Here is an 18,700-nt window from a genome sequence, read left to right on the forward strand (position 1 = left end):
TGAATTATTTCAGAATTCAGATATGATTGTTTTAACTCCTACACATAGACTCGCGCGAGAGATGAAACATCGAGGGGTTCAATCGTGTACTTATCACAGCTTCTTTCGATGGAAGGGTGACGCATGGACTTCTTCGAGGATGGGTGAGAAATATATCCCTCGGATCATCATTTGGGATGAGATATACACGGTGCCGTTAGAAAAATTAAAAACGTTTATTGATTGGTTATTAACAAGAAATACTGCTGTGATAATGTGTGGCGATCACGGTCAACCAACACCTTTTGTTGGACCATCTCCACATGATTGGCTGAAAGATTTTGTCGATTATTATGAAGAAGCGTCTGATGATTACATATCACTTGATCCAGAATTAAGGGAGTTTAAAAAATTAATCAGATTACAGCCGAATAAAATTCAATGTGAAGTAATGCGTAAAGTGATTTCAGAAACATCTATGAACGACTTTTTACTCACGTGGAAACCAAACGATTTGATAGTTGCAAGTAGAAAGATAGTTCGTGATTCACTTCAACGGGAATTGTTTCAGTTACATAAAGAAAATTTTCCAACGTTCCCAGTTCCGTTATGTTATCGACCAGCAGATACACGGCGGCAAAATATTGACGTTGATATAACAGGACAGATCGAGAAACAGAATTTAGTACTGAATGATATTGTCGCAGTTGATATCAATGTTGTTGAAGATGCGCTAAAAGCAAATAAATCCCCTTGGACGCTAGGATACGCGATGACGATTCATTCATCTCAAGGATTAACTATTACTGACACAGTTGTTTGGATCGTCGATGATCGTATCGAGTGGTCAAATCTGGTTTATCTCGCAGTATCTAGAGTTAGAAGAATATCTCAACTACGAAGGATTATCATGAACGAGTCAGTGATTAATGATGATGATGTTGACGGTGATATAATAAGAAAAAAATTAGCTGGTTATAAACAGTGTGATAAAAAAATAAACGCGACTTTGATCTTGACGTTGAATTTATTATTACGCTGAAACAACAGGAGAATAATCATTGTGCGAGTTGTAATTGTATAATGTCATGGCGGTATCTGAAAAATGATCCAAGACAATTTACCGTAGATAGGAAAGATAACCATCTTGGTCATACACGAGAAAACACGATGTTGACCTGTCTTGAGTGTAATCGACGCATGGGTGCTAGTTAAGTGATTGCGGTGGTAATTGAGTGTCCTCGGGAATTATATGTAGTAGTTCACGTCCAAATCCACGTTGAGGAGCCGTTGAATCTAGTCTGTAGATTGCTGGTCTACCAGTGGATCTTGTCACGGTGGATATCTTATGTGTGGTAACACTCCAAATAGGATCAGTCGCTCTTTTTTACCACCTTCAAGTTCACCTGGTTCATATAAATATCTTACGGTCACATTACCCAGTACTGGCTGTGTTGAAAAATCACGTCGTTGTACAGGTATATTTTTTTTGGTAATTGCGTTAATAGGTTTCATATTGGTTGTTCGAGTAATCTCATTATTTAATGCAGTTATCACATTTGGTAATCTTGTCACCCATTCAAGAGATCTCGTATCCTGAATCAATTCCTTCGCGTATTGATATCCAAATAACCGCTCAGCAAGTGTTCGATTAAATCGTTCAACAATTGCCTGATCACGATGAATTGCAAAGTGTCCTCGTCTGATTTTGACATTATGTTGTTTCATCAACGATGATACTGGACCAAGAAATTCTTTGCCAGGGTCAACTTGTAACAGCTGTGGCCATCGTAGAGGTCCTCGTTCATAAATTCGTTCAAACGCATCGGCTACCTCAGATGCTGTTTTCGTTGATAATGGTTCTGCCTCTTTATATCTACTTGCAACGTCAATGACAGTTAACGCGTATTTGTATGTTTTTCTACGTACAGTATCATGTGGTAAAAACAGAATATCTGCTTGATGAACTTCATTAGGAACACTAACATCGAAATACGCGTACTGAATTCGTTTCGGTGATGGTAGATAAATTTGCCATATTGCTTGTTTGGATAACCACGATTTAGCAGTAGATTGCTTGACTTTTGCTGCATCAGCGAGTTTACTAATTGCTGCTTTACCCCTCCAATATCCCCCTGGACTATAATAAATTGATTCCATTTATAATTAATTACCAGCCCCTAATACGAGTTTACCTTTCGTTGCAGATTTTACAAACCAATTAGCTAATGATTCTCTGATATTTTTGTTTTTTACGGAATCCAGCGAATGAATCATTTTCACATCTGCAATATGCCGATCCTGCAGATCTTTATTTTTATAAGCCACATCATGAACGTGACATGCTTTATCAATATCATTTATGGGATACTCACCTGATTTTGGTTGATCCTGATTATCAAGCCTGATATCAAGTCGAGTACCAGGACCACAGTAATTATATCCTGGTAGATGTTTCTCTCCAGGATATTTGGCCCATGGAGTTCCTGGGAACTTTCACATTAATTTAGCAATATCACCACCATCCTTCATGGGTAAAAACGAGAACTTTTTTCTGTTACGTACTGCACATCTTCCACCGTATGCTATTCTCGAATTTTTTGTTGTGACCGTAGATAGATCATTAGTTGGAGTTTTAACTTTGCAACGTAAACAATATAGATTCGTATCATATATATATATGGATATAATTGATTTCTCAGCGACACGAAAACAAGAGCCAATTAAACACCATCCTGCGTTACCCAGTTCGATCAGAATGATAATAATAGGTCCATCTGGATCGGGTAAGACACAATTATTACTTAATCTGATAATGAGATGGCTAAAATGGGATAAGTTGTATTTGGAAGCACCATCAGTTGATGATCAACGATGTTATGATGTGCTTAAAGATTTCAGTGAAAACGCAAGATTGCTGGACGAAGATAAGGATGTTATAGAGTTTATAACCGATATCGATGAAGCGCCGAGCGTTGATGTTTTAGACGGACTTATTAATAATTTAGTTGTATACGACGATGTGATGCTGGACAAACAATCAAATCCTGCCAGAATTTTTTCACGTGGCAGACATAAAAACACTGATGTGATTTATGTTACTCAGCGATACACACAAATACCAAAAGTGATCAGAGATAACTGTAATATTTTAGTTATGTTTAATGGAGTTGATACGCACACGTTGCGAAATATTCATCAAACTTGGTGTAGCGGTGACATGGATATAATTAAATTCAGAAATTTCTTTTCACAAGCACAATCAACCCAGCACGGGTTTATAACAATAAATTTACATGATCCTAGAACAAGATATCGTATTGGACTCGATAAAATTTTTGGATAGCAGCAGAAGGGGTGATGATCAAATTAAATTGAATTAAAAAGATATTATTAATATAATGAATAACTGTTCGTGGCTGCGTCAAGGAACCACTAACAAATGTGATAAAAGATGCCGTGGAAAATATTGCAAAAGAACACAATTATATTTTAAAGAAAAGCCCTCATGCTGGTCCACGAAGTTGTGTTGGTTGTAACAACGGCGTTAGAGGATTATATCAGATTTGTGCAAATTTCGGTGGAGATCGATATCGAAGTTTAAAGACATATTATAAACACAGAAAGAACATAAATCCAAAAATAGAAAAACCACCATTATAAATGGAGTATTACTTGAAACATAAAACAAATAAAGATGAAGATGAGACAGCTGAAGATGAAACAGATGAAGATAAACTTCAGGAAGATTTATAATGATTTAATTATAGCAGCAGAGGGGTCGGGGACCTTATTTTTTGGTCAATATATATCAATCATTTTTTTTGTAAAAAAAAGGGTGACCATTCCCCACAGTGGTCTGTTCGCCCCCTCTGCTGCTAAACCTCTGTATGGCTCCTTCCGTTGCTGCTGCTGCTGTTCTCTCTGCTGTTTTTGAAGTCTATACTTCTCCGTCCTTTTCTTCTTGCTACTTCTTGATTTCATCTTTAAGCACCTCTTCTATCATGTCTTGAATTGCTTTAAGCATCCTGACATTCTCTAGAGTCTAGCTCATCAGGCTTGGGTATCATGCTTTGCCTGACACGATGACACGATGCAAATTCACGTGGGCTTCGTTCAGCTTGGCTAGTCTTGAACACATCTTCATGGGAGGATGAGTCAACAGTGGATGGTCAGACTGGGGGCAGCCGTGCTTTATATGTCTCAAGAGCGGACGCGACAGAAAACATCTCTACGGTTTTTAAGGTCGGGATGCTATATAACTTATTTCAAGGTGAGGAGATATATAAAAGTTAAAGAGCATATATATTAATAAAAATTTAAAACAAACCACCAACACTTCGTCTTTTCAAAACAACCAACAACTAATTTCAAACAAACAAACAAACTATTTTTGACAAGGTTGACAACGTTGTGAAGTCAAGTGGGACTTCCACTGAAGGAAGTCGTTGTGACAATGATGTACATTATGTTTCCTAGTTAAAGACAATAGATAGCCATAATGGTCACAAAGCCATCGATCTACTTTGTCATCGTTTCTAGAAGAGTCACGATCAAAATAAGTCACTAAATATTCTAAGGAATATTCAAGACTGCGTTGATGAAGAAAATGCACACAATATTTTCCACACACTATGGAATGTCTGTCTTGTAATTTTCACACTATTGAATCGTGTCGTCTGGGAATTTCTTCTCATAAAGCCAATGATGTCGTCTTCCAAAGGCGGTAATCCATACGAATCCAAATACTCCACACCGGCATCGTGGGGAAAGTAGATGGCTACCTAGTGGGTTCCTGGGAGATGACTATCGTCCGTGTTGATGACATAAGCTTGGTGGTATTTAGGCTTGCGATGAGGAAGTTCAGCTTAAGCGCACACCACAGGATTCAAAGAATCGGTTTACGAACTGATTTTCAAAAGGTAATAAAGTTCCCAGGTATTCAGTATGGTTTCTTGTTTCGTTTTTGTCTTTCACATGTAATGATAAGTCATCAATTCAATCCTGACTTTTTGCCTCAAAATCTCTATCAAGTAAACGTATATTAGCTGCGTCTTCGTAACCTGTGCCAAGAGAGCTTTGATACGACGGATCTCCAGACCAGACAGTGGATGGGAGAAATTATCACGCAAGTCTTTATACCACTCACGAAACACTGCTTCGTGTGAGATGAGACCCCAAGCGTCATCCAGATATTCGTCCAAGTTTTCTTCCTGACTCATCACCAGACATTTATCGTGTTGAATTTGACTGGGATGATCATTTTGACATCCAGGGCAATCTTTCTTGATCAGATCTGTATTTTTTAAGCCATGTGTTTGGCAAAACAGTAGACTAAATGGTGTTCAAGTTCTGGTCATCTGGACATGACCATCACTTCACTTTTGTCTTTGGGTTCTGATTCACGGCGATATACATCAATTCATCATTCAAAGAGGGATAAGAGTCTTCCAAAATTTCTAATAGTCTAGAATGACTTTTCTCAAATTAATTACTTCGAGATTGTTGTCCAATTCTGCATACAAGTTGACGTTTACTGTGGGGTAGAGCTTCTGCAAACTGAAGTTCCACACGCAGGTTACCGGATTTTATAAGGTAGAAATGTCCCTCGTCATGCCTTGGTCTGGAATGAAATCAAAAGCCAACAAAGCGTACGAAATGCCGTGGCTGGTGTTGGTCCATAACTGTTCGGTGGATTCGTACAGGGACAAGCACGATCTCAAGCAATTCTTCTCGGCAAATTTAGGTTCGAAGGGTCTGGTAGACAAGGTTTTTCCATCGCGACCCACTTCGATCTTGGACAATCGTAGTGCTTAAACTCGAAATGATTGGCAGTGACGGATCCTTTGAGGGCTTTGTTACTGACGATACCAACAAATAAACGTTTGGGTAACTGTACTAGGAACAAATGATTTTCAATCTTGGATCGTAGTGCAGCGGCAATGGTGAAGGTTTTCACTACCGCGTCGTAACGGATACTTGGCGGTCGTTCTGCTCAAAGTGTGACTAATGTCATTCTCCACTTTAGGCAATACTTCCACGCGTCACACGTACAGTCTGGCTTCTTGGATGATGGTTTTGTGCTCGTTGGCATAGGCCATCAAATGTAAAACGGTACTGATCCGATTCAGTCTTATTACGATTTCCATTTTGTTCAGCAAATGTTTGTTCTTGCAACCGTATGTCCTAATGAAAACAATCCATCAGTTATAAATTTCGTCCTTGCAAGATTTTCTGTAATTCCACGACATTGTGCGGATTGTCAGCGGCTGTCACGGTTGTGTCGTTAAACTTGTTCCAGATGAGTATTTTTGGCGTCTTTCCCGTACGTACAGAGATTTAACAGGTACGCTTGGTAAGGGTAAGTATTCATACTGCTGCTGAGGAGTTGGATATTCAAGTACGAATCCACTTCGCTGAAGAGGGAATGTATGAAACTGTTGATGGGAGCTACTCTAGCATCGTCTGCCGGAGCGGTGTCGTCCGTTTGGATTACTTTCATTTTCAGGTGCAAATAACTGTTTATCAGTTCGATGTAATCTTCGGGCTGTCCTTTGATTTCAAACTCGACTGGGCTGATGTCGTCAAAGACAATAAGGGACGAAATTCTACCCATTTAGATTCCATATAAGCCATTTCCCAATAGGTTTCGTGATAAAATTGGATGGTGTGATGTCCGAGGGATCAATGGAGCGTAAACAGGTGTCTAAAAGAAGGGTTATTGCTTTTGTTTTGGTGATGATTATTGGGAAGGTGACTAGTTTTGGACGCAAGGCTCCTGTTGTTGCCGTTAGAGGAGTGTTTCAGGGAAGGATTGGGGTGAATGTAAATTATGCAACTGCTCAGCAAATTGGTCCACAATTGTTTGTCTCCTTGTTGCAAACTCAAATTAGCAATGACAGCACCGATGACACAATGCACCACAAAGATTTGACAGATAAAGACGATTTGCATTTAAGGCACACGTTCTCCACATCATACCCAGAAGTATTGCTTATATAGATTTTGCAGAGAAGAACTGAGTGAAGGAGTGATCATTGTATTGGTTAAGGCTGTGTTGAAGGAAATGATAGTCACTTATTTTTATATTCGATGACTTGCGAAGCGTCGATCCAAGAGTCAAAACTAGGCTGATGTCCTTTCTAATGTACTTTTTATTCTTGGACACGACGTTTCCCCACTTTTCGGGTTCTTTGATCGAGAATGCTTTCGATGTCGTACATTTCGTCTTCTTTTTTTTTTGTCACACGTTTTAACTCGGTTTAGTAAAACGTTCCTTTTAAAATTTCCCCGTTCATGTCTTCCAATGTATAGACCGTAGGATGACGACCATGCACTCGTAGAGTGACACGAAACAATTTGGTGGTCGAGTTGGGTAAACACTTGAATGGCTTGTAGACATCCACCGATGGGTCCGTACCAAACAGGCAATGAAAGACGGTCCCATCGTTTACTGGAGTCACTTGTCGGTGGTGGGGGAAGGCGGCGAACATCCGATGCTCCAATGGTAAGATCGGTTTTACGCTTGGACCAGGGGCGGTATAACGTCGATGTACTTGAGCGTGTGTTGATGAGTAAAATATTTCCATATGAGTTCTTTCAAGGTGCGTTTAAAACGTTCCACGATGCTGGCTTTGGGTTCGGGATTCTCAGTGGTGAAAAAGATGAATTCTTTTTGGAAATATTGATTCAGAAATTCGGTGCCTTTGTCGGTTTACCATCTTACAGGGTTACGACCGCTTTGTTTCAATACCAGTTTGAGGGTTAGCACTAACTCAGGGCTCGATTTGAAAACTCAATGGCGCGACCCAGGCGAACTTAGAAAAGACGTCTATGACATAAAACAAGTATTTGTAGCCACGATTGTAGGTAGCCAAATGAGAGACATTGGCTAAATAGGCTTGCCATTGATGATCTATACCCTCCACTTGGGTGCGACTTCTAGAAAAGTTTCGACGAATGAGTTTGTGTAAGGTGTATGTGGCTTGTTCTTGTAACCATCGTTGCACCTGAAGTAAACGAACAGTTTTGAGTCGGGTTTTGGCAGCACAATACAATTTCTGAACTCCGTAGTATCCCAAAGGATGAGATGGATAGTAGTAAATACTGGCTAACACCTTAGCCATTTTTAATAGGTCACCCACTCTTCACGGATGTTACTTTTGAGTGAGTGAGGTGGTGGTTTGGAAACGGCTTAGCGTGACCGATGTGCCACGGAAGTAGAGGTCGAGGGGAGTGGTGGTGGTGTTGGCGGTAATGTGATGGCTTTTATCTTGCTTTCGTTTTTACTTCTGGTTTCCTTTCTTTCTTTTTGTCTTCTGTCGAAGAAGGAGTGGACATCATCTTTTTAACCCAATCTTTGAGTTCTTCTCGTTGGCGCGTGGGGGAAGGGGTCAGTAAGATAGCTGCAATCTTACTAGGGATTAGAGCCGCTGGAAGTGTTTGAAAGACTTCTAGTGCTTCTTCTTCCTCTGGCATCCGTGGGGCTACGCCTGTTCTTGGTCACAAAGAGTGGTGATGGTGGTGGTGATGAACTTTTCGTCGGGGCCTTAAAGTCGTTCAGAGTCGCTTCAACTGTTTCGTCTAAAGCCTTTTCGTGAAAGAGTTTCAGTCGTTCAACATTTGACAGTACCGTTGTGATGTTTCCGTTTCTGACAAATCGCTGAGATCCATCAACGATTGAAATTCATGTTGTATCTGGGACATCTTGGTCAAATGAGGATTGAGAGGAAAAATCTGGATACGTTGATATTGCCAGCGACGGAATTTCATCCATCGTTTGTAAGGCACTAAACTCAGTTTCCTCTTTCCATCAGATTCAAGAAGGTCACGTCTGAGATCTTTGGACCCCAGAGGTCCCTTTTATATTCTTGATCCTACATAGTTTTACCTAGCAGTTATGAAGGAGCAACTACCACGAGTCTTTTAATCATAGGTGGCAATGCTCCATTGACAATGGCTTCTAACAAAAGGTGAAACAATCTTTCCCGTTGCACTAACATCTTTTTCGTTTGAAGAATGAGTATTTGTTCGGGAACATTTAGCGAAGAACGTGTCGATGCTTGGCTAAGCATTCTTTCTGATGTGGAGACAAAGGTATCGCACCTTTGAAGACATTCAGGCAACATTCAAACACGGTATCATCGACGTCTTCGGAGGAGGTTTGAATGATTAATGTTCGCATTTGTGACGGGGCTTTGGACAGGACGGACAACACGTCCCAATGTTTGGCTAAACGATGAAGAAGTCATTTCCTTTTCTTTCCAGTGTGTTGGGGGGGGGGGTAGAAGTGGGATGACGTCTAGGATGTGACATTTTTATTGGTTACGGGGCAAACACAAAAATACACTGACGCCGATAACTTGACACACGCCCTTTTAATATTTTTTGAAGTAGTGTTTTTGGATTAGTTGGCTGGGTCTGTAACCAGTATTTTTTTTTTACAAACTCTTGGATCATCTCATTATCGCCATAAAGAGAAAATCCTCTTTGGTTTCTCTTCTTTTTCTTTGGACGATATTGTCTTTAATGGGGGTGACATTAATGCATGGCTAAGCATTTTTTCCAATGCGATGTCAAACGACCAGACTGTCCTTTTCATTTACCTTTTCGTTTTTGGACAGGAAAACAACCATATTGATGGTGTGCACTTCTTTGATGGGACATCTTTGTGTGTTTTCCGGAGCACAAAACACTGATACCTTTCATCTGGTACATTTCTTTTTATAGTGGAATGCGTCGCCATTGATTGTCTACCCGTTGTATCACTTTTATGCCAGTCATCACTCGACGTGAAAGGGTCCGCAACAGACTAAATCGGGGCAGTTCTTGCTTGGATAAATCCAGTAAACTTTGTAACATGCCCGATCTCTCATGAACTTTGATTTTGGGGCCTACCTTCTTATCATCTTCCGCAGCAACTAAATATATGAAGGGTGTCATCGGTGGAGGAGATGTTTCTGGAGACACATGTTTCCATTTTGTCATGAAATTAGGCAAGAGACGTATCAAATCGGCTTTGGCTGGCATCACCAGCAACTTGCAGATCGTTGTTTGGGGATGCAATTTTGCGTTCTCGTCAAAGTACCTCCGTTGCGGGTAAAGGCTGCTTTCTGGAGGATTTTTTCTCTTTTTCTGGGGACTTTTAATTTTCGGGGATTGTGACCAAGTTTTTTTTCTTTCTTCTTCTTCTGGGTAGCTTTGGGTCGGGGAGTGACTGTTTGCTTGGGGAGGACATTGGGGGCATTAGGATCTCATTTAAGAGGGAGCGAATGATGACACCTCTTATAAAACCGATACCTCCAGGTTTCAAAATGATTTGCTTTTTGATTTGCGTGTCGATGCGGAGATCCATCAGTTTCGTCAAGGCTACTTTGTTTCTCTCAGAAAAGTGTTTGGTTGATGAGGGATGTGAATGGCGCCTTGCAGTAATTGACGTACTGACACCGTAAATCATCGTAAGACTTCTTTGAGGCTGGCTTTTAAGACATGAGCACGTATTTGTGGAATTTTTCGCGACTGATACCGTACAAGGCAAGAATCAATTTGATGGTAAGATGAGACTAAGGTACGTCATGTCTGTGTGAGACAGATCGAAAGTTTCCGAGGTTTTTATAGATATTGTTTTGTTAAGACGATGGGGACGTGTACACGATAGGCCCTCTGTCTTGGCAATAGTTGTGAAACAGATGACTACGAAATCGCAAATATCGGGAATGTTGGGTTTTAAATCCACGAGTAAATAGGCGTGAGGGGTTTAAGTGCATCGTCGTATGCACGAGTCAGCCAGTGTGTTCCTAACTGTTACGCTAAACCTTACTCTTGCTATTTATCTCCAGGACTTTTAAACAAGACCATGTATTCAGCATTGAGACTGATGGTGGGAGGGGCTTTACTTTGTTGAAACACATTTTGGCTGATGTAAATGACACTGGCATTACGATGATGCCCTCTCCGCGTAAACCAAATTTTAGTTACTTTTCGTCTTCTCCTAACATGTCGTCAAAGATGGCCAGATGGGTTTGACTGGGATCAGACACGATCCCGTCGTCTTTGCCTGGAATGCCTTCCACAAACACGACGGAATCGCCTTGACGTTCTCTCTGGAGGCTGAACTCTTATTGCCACTCTTTGCAACACCACATGATAAGTTGAGGTGGACGATCGATCAAATGATGTTTATGTTCGATTAGATGTTTGACAAATTCGGTTTTGCCTGAACTGCTAGGTCCAGCAATTAACATACTTAAGGGATGACAAAGATAGAAGGCCTCCCTACTGGCACGATCTAACTTTTCGTCGATGACTTTGAAAGTGTAGGAAGAGAGAGCAGAGATAGTAGAGGTAGCCATTGTGAAGGGAATGTCACTTTTGAAACGAAAACAGGCAAGACAAGAGATTTTATACTTTTTCAGGACGCGTTTATTTATTTCTTTAATTGGAACACGAAAGACAAATACATAAAAGATAAATGGTCAAGTACATCGATAAAATACACATCCAAATGATCAGAGTGGAATATAAACAAGTCACTGTACAATATGTTTTGTGGCGAAGGTGTGGTGTCTAAGGGACAGCTTCTGATATTTTTAGCGTCTCTACCTCCCTTGTCACAGTTACACATGGGTCCTTCCGGAATGGTCTTTGGGACATGTCCATGTCAATGACGGTCCTGTCCTAAATGCGGTGGTTTTCCGTCAAGTTGGACATTACAAATTGATGCGTAAAGTTGCTAAGCTTTATTCGTTTGTTATGTCCTTGATGCTTTTTTTTCTGTTTTAATCGGTAGATGAATATAAATAGAAGACGGGGTAAGCAAATTATTATCTCACGTGTTAGGCTCGAATAAACAATAACACAAGAAAGAGTGAAAACAACAAGCTTTGAAAAAAATACAATTTATTTCCCTGGAAAAATTCTGTACAAAAAATATATAAAATATGAACTAATGGTTTTATAGAATCAAATCAAAACTAATTCAAGATTAATTTTTTTGAAGCCTTAAAAACAAAATATTCTTCTAATTTCAAGTTCGAATCCCGACGAAGAATCCAAGATGGAAGACGATGACGTATGCCGCAATATGTAGTGTTCAAGTCTACAGTTTCTTGTTGAAACAAGAATTATCACTCCGGTTTTGGAATCAATATAAATTTCTTATAAGAACTGTCGTTGATTAAGAATCTTACATGAGCACACGTATCTTCCAGGAATAAGTATTAATCATTTTTAAATCCAAATAATTTGGCATAACTCCAATCCAAGTACTTTTAAATAACTCCCAAAGAGCACAACATACAACTTCTAGTTTAATAGCACAGCTTCTACCGAGATTAATTCTCCAAAACATTGATTATATGGTCTTTCTAACACGTAAACAAGGGGTAGCGTGATCATCTTCTGGAAGGTTACAAATGCAAGTACTACTCAGAATAACTCTCCAAAACAGAAGTAATGTCGTTTCCTAAAACGTAAAGATCACGTCTACCCAGTGTTACTCTAGAAATAATAATATAAACATTGTTAACATCTTAAACTCAAAGTCCCATTATGACCTAGACAACAACCAATCATTTTAAAATAAAACAGACCATGTTTACGTGGATGCTATCAATTTTGAAACAAGGTCAGGACTTTGATCAACAGCTGGTGTTTATAAACTAACAGTCAAGGTCAAACTATTTTCTGAAAAAAAAAGTATCATCTCTAGTGAATAAATTTACATTCCAATATCATGTAATGACAAATAATTTTAAAAAATAAAACTGACAAACAATTAAATTGAAATAAATATATATTAAATCAGATATAATTAAATCAAATATACATAACAAAATAATATACTTTAGCACAAGTCATGTAATCGCCGAGTACTGATTATTTAAATACTGGGTGTCATTTTATAGATATATGCTCTGAGAAACACATAGGCAAAAATCAATGTTAATGTACTTGGAGATTTTTGGACGAGGTCGCGCTAAATGCGTGATTCACTACAAATTGGATCGAATGTTGCTCTCTGCGATGTCACAATGAAAGCTGGGCGTATTGAACAAATTCGTACTACCCTGTTGTTTTGTTATGATTGACCTGACATCACCATTTACTGACCAAATTTAGTATCTGGCCTCCATTTTGTATGATCAATTATCTCCGTACGGAATTTTTTATATAAAAGAATGACATTTTAGATGCAGAACATACAACATTCAGGATTAAATATATTTTGTTAAACTATATTAGTATTACATTTTAAAACAACAATTAATATCTAATTTATTTTGAGTTAGTGCACCTACATGATCAAGTTAATTGAGAATTCAGAAGAGAACACTTACAAATTAGCCTATTTAAAAATAATAGGTTCAAAGTATTATTATGAGACTTTATTTTAATAATTTGTTTATTTGGTTTGTTGACTGTCGCCATAAAAAAAAAAGATCTATTTTACTTACATGTATAATCCGTAACCTTGTACAGTGCACGGAAGGCATCGGAATGCTTGAAGGTCACGCTTAATTCTGTCTTACAGTTTAGACTGATATGATCAGTTTCCGCTTGTTGCCCGTATGACAGATTGTTTATATTCATAAGGAATTTCTGGCTAATTATATCTGTTGTTCTGACGCAGGCTATGGGTAAGTGATTTGTATTGTATTTTGACTTAATAATTTGTTATTTTATTTTATTTTGATTACGTGAAGAGAACATGTTTACGATAAACTGGCATGGTACCTGTTACTTGTTCGGCATAAACAAGAATAGTACTCTTTTTCAACTGAGTCTGAACCGAGCTATTTTCAGTGGACATGCATCCAAGAATTATAAAAATGAAGTCTGAACTGTTTCGTGTGTATTTTTTTTTTTTTTTTTTTTTTGGGGGGGGGGGGTGACTGCTAAAACTGTAACGAATCGGTCTGTGCAAATTCCTCATAAATGCCTTTTTTTTCTTCAGTTTTCAAATATTCTAAAACTCGAGTTCTAAATGTAAGACATAGCACATGTTTTTGTTTTAGTGCTAAACATATTGGGTGATGTGTCTCCTGATTGTGCTTCAAAGCACATTTTCAGTTTTAGTTAGGACAACGAATGAAAGATTGGTAAATCCCATTTGTCGGCAGTCATCTGAGGAATACTGTACGTGTACCTATTGCCCTACCCCATATTCATTTTCCTGTTATCTTAAGCAAAATTTGGACCTTTATTAAAACTGTTTCATACATGTTTATAAACTTAATTTTACATATATATCCGTGTTTAAGTTGTACTAAATTCCTTAAAAAGAAAAGGTAGTCTCCATAAAAAGGTGGAGATAATTCAATGGTTCTCCTATTGCTGATGATGCAATAAAGTAAAATAATGACAACATATTGAAAAATCCTTCTTAGTTGGATGAACTCAACCACACTTCTTATAATTCCATTCACACACACAGTACAGTACATACAAGCCCTTGTACTAAAAAAGTGTGTGTGTGTACATTGCATTATATTTCTTTTGGTTGGCTTTAGGACAGGACAGTTGGATAGAAAATGTCACAAGCTGCTACTGTGAAACATTTCTAATGTGAAAGAGTCTCAGATCAAGTTCCATAAGTAAATTTAGGGATAGTATTCAAAGAAAACCTGAATTAAAATTAAAACAGACTTGTATTTCAGTATCCATTGTGGTACTGTTAGGTCTTATTTTAACTGGCATTAATATCATCCATACTTTGTATTTAATGGTGTCATGCATCATTTTTCTAAAAATAAATTATGCAGAGAATCTAAACATTTATAACATATTTATATGTTTGTAACAAAAGTAATTTCAACACCTGACTGTCAGATTATGTGTCATTCTCATTTCTCAGATTAAAAGAAGCAAGAAAGAAAAAAATATTACTTTGATAGTCTGGGTTTAGATTTCTTGGTATTTAATTATGCTACAGAATAATGTGGAAAGGTGTGAAACAAACCAGTATAATTGTTTAGATAATTATTTGTCACCTTTAGGTATTATTTTAAATATAAGACTTGCATTAGCAAAGATATCTCATTTATTTGAAAAATAGGTCTAGTATTTGGTTCATAATTAAAATCTTACATCAGAAATCTGAGTTTCATGTACAGAAAAGTAACACAGGTGGGCGTGGCTTAAAAAAATTAAAAAGGGCCTGGTCAATCAGATTGATCTAAATTGTAATAAGAAAATAAGATAGATATATATATAGGAGGTGCTTTACAGTTTCTTATTTTGCATTGGGTTAGAATTTTAAAGAAAAGAGAATTTCCCCAGCTTTCCTCACTGGTTATACTGGCTATTTAAAAAAGACCTTGTATATCTTAGGTATAAGTCAAAGAATCATTAATTCCCTTTATTTTGGTGTATGGTTGATGGGTGTAATGTGAGTTAATAGAGTAGACAGCTTGGCCTTACTCCAAATGTGCACCTATCATAAATGTGCTAGCTCCACTTGGTCATTTTCACTTACTGAACTTAAGAGTTAATTGTGTAAAATAAGAGCTGATACCTTTGTTTTACATTTTATATATTTGCTAATTCATTCATTGCACTTTCAGAAGCTGGTATTGTCTAGTCTGGCAAAATTCATATTCCCTATTTTAATATTTGCTATGGATGGTCTACAAATTCAGGCTGATGTATTTTAGCACAAGGGAACCGTCATTTTAGTTAGCAGTGTGCTTTGATCATGTACAGTTTCGAAAAGTACAATATCCAAAGAAATGTCAGCCACATTACATTAAAGTAGCATAGAGGTATGCCAACATTCTCTCTAATGTTCATGTTTTAGATGCAAACAACTTCATCTTACATACGTGTCACTCTCTTAAAAGTGCATAATAACTGGTGAGGGCCCCCATATATATATATATATATATATATATGGGAGGGGGGCCAAGTGGGATAATTTGCACTCTCCGTTACGGCTCAATGCCATCTTACCTCTGTCTGTGTGGGTTCGAATCTCGCATTCAGCCAATGTGGGTATGTGATAAAGCTTGCCAGTAGCTTCTTGTGGGTCGGTGGTTCTTTCCGGGGTTTTCCCAGGTTCTTCCTCCACCATTAATACTAGCTGCCATATATAGTCTACTGTGTGCTGCAAAAATGGCGTTGAACCCTACAACAACAACAATAACATATATACATAAAGTGGCTATAGAATTACTTGAAAGAGTTATTTCCCCTGACAGTCATGTAAATGTCTGATTTTTAACTGTTTTAAGTAAATTAAAAATACCACAAAACTGCTACAAAATACAACAAAATGGATACAAGATGCCACAAGATTACTAAGAAATTCAGGAAAATAGATACTATAAGATGCAAGAGAAAAACTGCACTTCTCTTGTATATGTGCACATTAATTGTGCTTGTGAACCTAATTTAGAAGAATTATTTTTAAAAAATACCTTCATGCATGCATGATCTGCTGCAATTATAAGTATTGTTTACAGCACGAACTTTATGAATAGAACCTAAATAAAATGTTTTTGTTTTCTTTTTAATTTCTATTCTTTTAAAATGGTAGTTATATCATGCACAAGAATGCTGCATGATGGGGTTGGTATCAAAACGGATGCTTGTCCAGTTTTTTTGTAACAGTGCATCCCTTTGTTCTTAATCTATTGGTATTATGGGTCAAAGAAACTGGAAATATTAATTTCCTGACTCACAGAACTTTGGAAACCAGGTTTAGACTCCACAGTGTGCTATGTAAATAACATTGCCACTCTTTGAGTAGACTTTCAAGGATAAAATCCAATAAAAATTATGCATATAGAAAGACATCTACATATTTTGAAAGATTCTGTGTAGACTATATTAGGATTTTTGATACTTGATGATTCAAGCAAAATTATTAAATATTGAATTGCCTCCAAAATGCTTAAAATCTTGAATTGGAAGAGAGCTATTAAACTGGAATTGCTGTCCACACGACATATATTATGCATAGCCTAACTCAGCTGTTACTTTTCCCTAGGTCTCATGCAACAGTTTGGAATCAATTTCATTGCATCTACCCCAGGAGAAGGGGAATGTTTATGGCGGGTAACTTTGTGCGTGTTTTTATTTATACATTCTTGGTTAAGTTTTTGTTTTTAATATTTTGTTTTTGCATTCTGCATACAAGCTGTTATACTTTGATTAGTGACACATGATGTGGAATTCATATTAATTTGTTATAAAAAATTCAGACTGAACCATATTTCATGCTTCATTAACTCTTTAATATTTTGTTAGTTTTTATACTACAAGTGGGGGCCCTGAGTGGCCGAGTGGTCTAAAGCGCTCTTCGTTACGGATCACTGCCAACTCACCTCTGTCTGCGGCGGTTCGAGTCTAAGATTCAGCCAATGTGGGTATGTGAGAAAGCTTGCCAGTAGCTTCTCGAGGGTCGGTGGTTCTTTCCGGGGTTTTCCAGGGTTCTTCCTCCACCATTAATACTGGCCGCCATGTATAGCCTATCGTGTGCTGAAAAATGGCGCTAAACCCCACAACAACAACATTAACAACAATATACTACAAGCGTAAAACTAGAACATTGTTTGCATCATTCTTACCACACACTTACAAAAATAGATCACTGTGACCAGTATTTTACATGCCCTTGTTAAGTTTATGCATTTAGCTCATGGCCATTTGAGCATCTGGCATGTTATTTGCATAAAAGCCTACCTAGAATTGTGAAAATTGATGAGAAAATACAGATAAATAAAAACAATACATTTTTTTTAAAAAGAAATCTGTGTGACATATGCTTAAGTAACTTTGTTGAAATTGTGTGTAAAGTACATATAATGGGTGTAAAGTACATATATTGTGTGTAAAATACATATAATGGGTGTGAATTACATATATTGGGTGTAAAGTATGTATATTGGGTGTAAAGTATATATATAATTGGGGGTAAATTACATGTAATGGGTGTAAAGTACATATACTGGGTGTAAAATAGGTATATTGGGTGTAAAGTACATATAATGGGTCTAAAGTACATATGTAATTAGGTGTATGTATATTGGGTGTAAAGTACATATAATGGGTGTAAAGTACATGTAATGGGTGTAAAGTACATATCATGGGTGTAGAGTACATATATTGTGTTTAAAGTATTTATAATGGGTGTAAAGTATATATATTGGGTGTAAAGTACATATAATGGGTCTAAAGTACATGTATTGGGTGTAAAATACATATAATGGGTGTGAAGTACATATATTGGGTGTAAAGTAGGTATATTGGGTGTAAAGTACATATAATGGGTGTAAAGTACATATATAATTGGGTATAAAGTACATATAATGGGTGTAAAGTATATATATTGTGTGTAAAGTACATATATTGGGTTTAAAGTACATTTATTGGGTGTAAAATAGCAGCAGGGAAGGCGAACAGACCACTTTGTAGGAGCGTCCAAAACTGAAAATAAACCCTTTTATCTTTTATATCTTAAGCAAATATATTTGAAACAAAAATATTAACCAACTCGAGGAAGCCTCAAATTGGTTAAATAAACTGTTTTTATAATTTTATCCGATGATATCAAGTTGATAGCGATCATATTACAAAAAATCGACTCAACTTGAGGTCGCGCCCTCTCTGCTGCTATTAATTAAAAAAAAATTTGTTATAATAAAATGGTACATCCGGAATCTTATACTGCAAGAATAGCCCGAGAATGATTAGAAGCAATTAAGAAATTTCTTCCTGTTAG

General features: G+C 37.5%; 1 protein-coding gene across 2 annotated transcripts in view; it reads left to right on the top strand.

The window, feature by feature from the left end:
- Window positions 1-11,398: 11,398 nt before the first annotated feature.
- The window catches only part of LOC149781117 (activated CDC42 kinase 1-like), a 162,164-nt gene continuing 154,862 nt past the window's right edge, over window positions 11,399-18,700 (top strand). For both annotated transcript variants that reach the window (XM_089935219.1, XM_089935218.1), the window contains exon 1: window positions 11,399-13,616. The gene's annotated coding sequence lies outside the window, so the exon portion shown is untranslated. The remainder of the gene's footprint in view (window positions 13,617-18,700) is intronic.

This window comes from Sinohyriopsis cumingii, chromosome 15, assembly GCF_028554795.1.
Source record: "Sinohyriopsis cumingii isolate HCF-2022 chromosome 15, ASM2855479v2, whole genome shotgun sequence".
In the NCBI taxonomy this organism is placed as follows: Eukaryota; Metazoa; Mollusca; class Bivalvia; order Unionida; family Unionidae; genus Sinohyriopsis; species Sinohyriopsis cumingii.